The sequence below is a fragment of the Cydia amplana genome, chromosome 19 (genome assembly GCF_948474715.1).
Source record: "Cydia amplana chromosome 19, ilCydAmpl1.1, whole genome shotgun sequence".
In the NCBI taxonomy this organism is placed as follows: Eukaryota; Metazoa; Arthropoda; class Insecta; order Lepidoptera; family Tortricidae; genus Cydia; species Cydia amplana.
In genome coordinates, this window is record NC_086087.1 from 15,073,699 (window position 1) to 15,081,133 (window position 7,435).

A 7,435-nucleotide genomic window follows, 5' to 3' on the forward strand; every position below is an offset into this window, starting at 1 on the left:
ATAAAACACAAACAAAAAGGAAGGAGGATAAAATTAATACCTTAAAACTAAACCTTAGAACCTAAGGGACTAAAACTAAAATACAACTAAGTAAATATATAAAGCCTCCCTAAGCCTCCCGCATAGAAATGAAATGAAATTAAAATTATTAAAGGTCGGCACATTTTACATAAGTATCACAAATATCACAATATTAATAACATTTATAAAATATTATATAAATTAATAACATTTATTTCATAAATTAATAGTTAAATTATACAAATCCGGGAACATACATATTCTTGCGGTATGTTTTGATTTAAATAATTATTGGTAGATCAAATCTAGCTTTGAACGCCGCGATGGAAGTTGCATTTCTTACATTGTCAGGCAGGCGGGTGTAAATGGAGGGGCCTACAATGTATAGGTACGGACCGCTCTGATTTGGCAAGCCTGTGTGCTTCGGTGACATAGACCCAGAATGCTGGCGGCGCGGCGTTACCCTCTCTGCACCGCCAGACTCAACCTCTGCGCAAAGAAGGAGCCCACTCTGTGATGTGGTGCAATAATGATACTTATTGTTTATTGTATATATTATAATTGGTTTAGTGTTCATTAAGGCGTCCGACATGTCATTTTCTATGACAGCTGATCGGTGATCACGTGGTGCTTTCTATAGGAAACGAAGCGCCTGAAGCTCCGGCCCGGCCCCGGCCCGGTCTAGCTTGAGTCATCCTTTAAGGACCCGTTATGGATTTAGAAGGGGTTGAAAATTAAGTTTGTTCCACACTGAATTCAGTCGAGCTTTTGAAATTTCATGTTATTTCACGGCCCCATTTTACCGGCCATGTATTTATAGGAAAGGCTCTCGAAGTTGAAATGGTTAAAGGTTAATATTGGCGTAATAATTAGGGTAAGTATCAATTACTGTGAGTAATTCGGTTACTTTGTACCACAGGCTATGTCATATCGACTGCGCCACTGGACTGCGCTTTTTAAAGTTTTCTAGACTCTTGACTTAAGGATGACTCACGTTAGACCGGGACGTGTCCGGGACGGAGCGTCCGGCGCTTACTTTTCTATGTCAGATGACAGGTGATCACGTGATGATTTCCATAGAAAACGAAGCTCCGGAAGCTCCGGCCCGGACACGGCCCGGTCTAACCTGAGTCATCCTTTATTAGGCGCTCTTAGGTATGTACACAACCTGTTCGACGTGAGAGGTATAAATACGAGTATAGCCTATACTAATATACCTCTCCTGTATAGGTATGTTAGTTAGTTAGTGCTTCTGGGCATTTTCCGCAAATCGACAACGATTGTGCCTATTTTGCGTGAAACGAGGTAGCGCTACTCTGACCACCCCAGCTCCTACAAGAAGCCTCAGTTTGTTTTCAGGTTGTTAGCTACCTCTTTTAGTGTGCACGGAGTCGCCATCAGATATGTATAACGCACACAATAACGCCTTGACAACAGAGGCGTGTTCAGATATTTGTGAGCACCTTGGCTGCTCCGATATATCTGATGGCGACTGTGCTCGTACATTGTCATGCGGTCGATGTCTCCCTCTCATTAAAATGTCTTGATTAAAGCCTGCTATAAACAAATTCGTTCACAACCTCACGTGAAATGAACGAGCATGCTTTAATATGGATGCCGATTCTGATTTCACGATTTAATTAGATTTTGATCTAGTTTTGACACGACCTTGAGTGAGCGTGCGCCGCTGCATCGGTCTACGTGAGCCGCTAATAAATTACAACAAGTTCCCTAGTTGTAATTTATGAGTATTAGCGGCTTAATTTGTAAAATATTTTAAGTACCCTAGTCACACTACTAGATATACGAGTAAGTATATAAATTGTAACCGAAACAGTCGCCAATAGCGACTAAAAATTCAAGTGAGTGAAACCGTTGTCGTATAAACAGTTTAAAATATGTCTCACGAAAGTCTAATATCGACATCTATTTTGGTTCATATCAAAATATTATTACAGAATCGGCCCCATGCCTTAAGCGTGCTCACGAGAAAGTTAATTATGCGGGGTTTTGGCTGCTTCATATTTCCTCAAAGAAACATCCTTGTAAATTAAAATAAACGACTAATATTCAGCTTACATATTCAGCAGCAAACCGTTAGTTATACCGAAGCGTAATAACACAACTGAGGATGTATGTAGGTAAGTACATATTAAAAATAAAAACAGTAGAGCCACAGAATAAGTAATAGTATTATCATACAGAACGGACACGCACCGCCCCACCCCGACTCGGATTGCCTCGCCCCGACTCGGATTGCCTCGCCCCGACTCGGATTGCCTCGCCCCGCGACTGAGTTCTGACGGACTTGTGACATACTCTCAGTTCGATTAGCGACGCGTTGACGGAACGTTTAAAATGTCGGTGTGTTGTGTATGGTGTGTCCGCCCTGTGCTAGAACCTAGATAGCATGAATCTCAAGGGCAACGCCAAAAAGTTCGTTTTAACAAGTTTGTTTGTTTTGTGTACAATTAATACAAATTTTTGAAGTGAAAACTTCTTTAGCGGCGCTGTGCACTTTTTGAGGTGGGGAAAAAATGTTAAACTCGCGACAGGTAACGTGGTCTCGGGGTAGCCTCATTCCCTAGAGACCGCGTCCACAGGTGGCGGATAGTGGAATGCTCACTGGGGGAGGAATCTTCCAGCGGGTAGGAGGGAAATTAAATACCTCCCGCGGACCACAAGGCCGGAGATGGAAACTCCGTTACAAAACCCCGGATGCAGGCTTCTCTGACATATTCGGAGGCGAGGCTGCAGACGTGCTGGGTGTTGGGTTGGAACACACAGTAGGGGAGGCGGCGGACGAACCTTCGGGTCAACGGCGGCCCCCGAGCCCTCCACGAGGGTTACACCTTGGCGTCAGGTGGCAACCGGCCGTAAAACTATATAGCCAATTTTTCATTCCTTGTCCAAATCATGAAAGCACAACGAAAGAATACGAGCACGAATACTAGGGCGTCCCCCGGAAGCGACGGTCGATGCAACAGATGCGTATCACTACGAGTGGCTACTTGGAACGTTGGTTCCATGACGGGCAGAAGTGCCGAATTGAGCGACGTTCTTAAAAGACGAGATATAGATGCATGCTGCGTGCAAGAAACCAAGTGGAAGGGCTTAAAATCTAGAAAAATAGGCAACGGCTATAAAATAATTTACCATGGCGAAACCAATAACACAAACGGAGTGGGCGTAATTCTCTCTGAACATCTATCACAGAGACTAGTAGATGTTGATAGAGTGAACGACCGAATACTGGTAGTAAAAATCGCTCTGGACAACCAACCGTGCCTAAATATCATCTCGGCTTACGCTCCACAAACAGGAAGCAACGACTTAATTAAAGATATCTTCTGGGATGACCTTCACAGAGTATTCTCTGACCTACCAAGAGACGAAATAATACACCTGGGAGGTGACCTTAATGGCCATGTTGGAGAACATAACACCAGTTATGAGGGTCATCACGGTGGTTTTGGCTATGGAACACGAAACAGTGATGGAGACAGGATTCTGCAATTTGCAATGAGCCTTGAACTAGCTATAATCAACAACTACTACAAAAAGAACAAAAACCACCTGATAACGTACAGCAGCGGCGGAAATAACACTCAAATTGACTATGTGTTAGCAAAAAGAAAGCATCTAAGCCGCTATAAAGACTGTAAGGTCATACCGGGAGAGCCTCTGACAACCCAACACCGTTTACTAGTGTCTAAACTCAACTTACCCAAACAAATTAAATTTAACCAAAACTTTGACCCCAAAATTAAGTGGAATCTAATGGCCAAACGTGGTATACCAGTAATCGAAGATCTAAAACAACATTTTAAGCAAAACGATCACACAAACCTATCTTCTAACACCATGTGGAATAAGTTTGAGATGTCTTGTAAACAATCTGCAATTGTACATCTGGGTAGAACTAAGAAAAGAAAAGGTCCTTACAAAGAAACGCACTGGTGGGACGAATCCATTAAAGCCATAGTAGCAGCTAAGAAACAATGTTTCAAAACATGGCAATCTACAGGACACGAGACAGATCGCTTAAAATATAAGGAAATAAAGAAAGACACAAAGAAACATGTTGCCATCAGTAGAGAGATTGCCAATGCGCAGTTCTATGATAAACTTGAAAGGGCTGAAACGGAGCACGATATACACAAAATCGCAAAAACTAGACACAACAACACAAAGGACATGACATCGATAAAATACATCAAGGATAACAGTAACAAACTTCTAACCAGCGATCAAGACATTACATCCCGATGGGTGGAATATTATAAGGACCTCTTAAACATAAAACACCCGAGAAAACAAACCCAACAGCCACCAAAATCCGTCAAAGGGCCTCTTACATTCGTAACACCAGAAGAGATACAAAAGGCGATAACACAGATGAAGAATCGCAAAGCCACAGGACCAGACGAAATCCCTGTAGAGATCTGGAAAATGCTGAAACAAGATGGAATGCCTTGGTTATATGAGCTGTACAACAAGCTTATCGCTGGCGATCCAATACCGGACGCGTGGCGCAACAGTTTTCTCATACCATTCTACAAGGGTAAAGGTGACGTAAGGGACTGCAGCAACTACCGCGCCATCAAACTTATGCCCCATACCCTTAAAATATGGGAGAGGATCATTAATAATAGATTAAATGATATAATTACACTTACCCCCAACCAGTGTGGGTTTGTTGCGGAAAAGGGCACTTCGGATGCGATCCAATCCGTCCGCATACTGCTTGAAAAAGCTAGAACCAACCGCACCAACCTTCATATGGTCTTCATAGACTTAGAAAAAGCTTTTGACCACATCCCCCGCGACCTGATATGGGAGGCTCTGAGAGCACAACTTGTACCCGAAAAATACATCGCTTTAATTCAGGATATGTACACAGATGTAACAACACAGATAGTAACTCCAGCGGGGACCACTGGAAAGTTTGCTATAACGGTTGGAGTGCACCAAGGCTCTGCTCTAAGCCCATTACTTTTTAATGTTACTATAGATTACCTAACTAAACGATGTCAAAAAGCACTGCCTTGGAATATTTTATATGCAGATGATGTCGTTCTTATGTCCGAAGATAAAGATACACTCCAAGCCGATTTTAACTTATGGATAAAAGCTCTAGAGGAGAATGGTCTAAAGATTAGTAGGAAAAAGACTGAACATATGTCGTGCATTTTTGAAGAGACCGCAAGCACAAACACAGATAATGTTCAAATTGTTGCCGGAAATATCTTAATTCCACGTGTAGACCGTTTTAAGTACCTGGGTTCCATCATTAGTAATGACGGAAAAATCGACAAAGACGTCGAGCACAGAACATCTGCGGGATGGTTAAAATGGAGACAGCTCACGGGAGTAATGTGCGATGTTAAAATGCCACTGAGGATAAAAGGCAAACTATATAAGACCGCAATCAGACCCGCCATACTCCATGGTTCCGAATGCTGGGCCACTACTAAACAACACCTAAATAAACTCCATTCTGCAGAAATGCGCATGTTAAGATGGTCGGCCGGCGTCACTCTAATGGATAAAGTCAGGAACGAATATGTCAGAGGCAGCTTTAAAGTAGCTCCTATTCACGAGAAAGTTGTTGAAAAACGCCTTAGATGGTACGGCCATATACAAAGACGACCCGAAGACCATATCGTCAAAACAGCCTTATACTTGCCGACGACGAAGCGCGGAAGCGGAAGGCCCCCCGCCACTTGGTGGACGACGGTCCAAAAAGACCTCAAAGAACAAAATATTGACAAGAACCTAACCAGGAACCGTGCCACCTGGAGGCTTAGGACAAGGAAGGCCGACCCCAAATAGGGATAAAGGTCCAGGATGATGATGACAGGTAACGTGACCGACAGATTCGACAAATTGAAAATTCGTAAGACGGACAAGTGGCCTGATCGAAAAACTGTTACAATGTCATTGAGTTTTCACTTCTGCCGGCACTCCCGGAGTGCAACCCGTTGTTTTTTATCCGCTCCACTTGATTACATTACAACCAAAGCTATTGATTGATTCCCGCACTTCTCCTCTCATCTCATCTAAGCCTAAATGTAAGAAGGTAGCATGATGTCAGCCCATGATCCCTCGGGCTTCTATTCGCTACGGTGTTACAGTATACACAGTTATAATGACATCCGTGTCATCACAAGTGGCCATATAATTGACCATATCTTTATGTATTGCCATTATAAGTGCTATCCCATATGGTCCCTCGGGTCTCTATTCGCTACGGTGTTACAGTATACACAGCTATAATTTTATTACATTCGTGTCATCACAAGTCGCCATATAACTGGCCATATCTTTATAAGTGGTATCCCATGGTCCCTCGGGTCTCTATTCGCTACGGCGTTACAGTATACACAGCTTTAATTACATTCGTGTCATCACAAGTGGCCATATTAATTGGACCAGACGATTAGCCCCCGAATTGTATCTTCTTTTTTAATATCAGCCGTTTTTCTAAGGATACAATTATCCTTAACATAAAAGCAATATATTTCTTACTGTTTAATTCTTTAATTTCTTAATGTAATTTTTCTGTTTTTGTTTAAGTATATTAAATTTTTCATTATATTCTTTCTCATTTATTAATTTGCGATTGAGCCATTTTGTCTTTCCCCCAAGAGTAGCAATAGCAAATAACCATCGATAGATGGACGAAAGTTGTGCGGTGATTCCAGTAATACCAGGTTCCAGTTCCAGTTGGGACTAAAACTAAAATTAGATAATATAAATCATCGTCATGCAAACAAGCCTTCAACCAGTCCATATATAGCTGACATCAGTTAGACTAATAGACCTATTGATGGATATTTTTGGGATAATTTCTTACCTCCTTATTCATAACGGGGTAAGATACCTCATTTTACGGGCCTGATTCAGTTAAATTATTTTTTATCCCTTGCTTACAATTACATAAGTCAAAATGGCAAATAAGGACAAACGATTATTAGCTAATTGAGGTTTGTAGCGCGTTTCTTAATAAGGGGGCTAGTCTATAAGGTGAGGTGGGATGAAAATGAGTATAGTTTATTTTTAAGCTTGGGACAAACCGAAAAGTCTGACGGTCTATTTATAGCAGCTTCTCAATCTTTTTTTTTTGACGGAACCCTTTTGGAAAGCGAAATACTTGATGGAACCCTACAATAAAACAATAGTTTTTAGAAGTGTATTTTTTTTATTAATAAGCATAATAATTATGCTTATTTTATTACTCTAAATTCTTGCGGAACTCCTGCAGGGGTGTCGCGGAACCCTAGGGTTCCGCGACACCCATATATGGCCATGTATGGCCAAAAAAGAGCTCAATGTGAAGTTTAGGGACACCACTCTGAAACATAACTTCTACCCCAAATACCTGGGAGTTACTCTTGACAGAAGCCTGAAC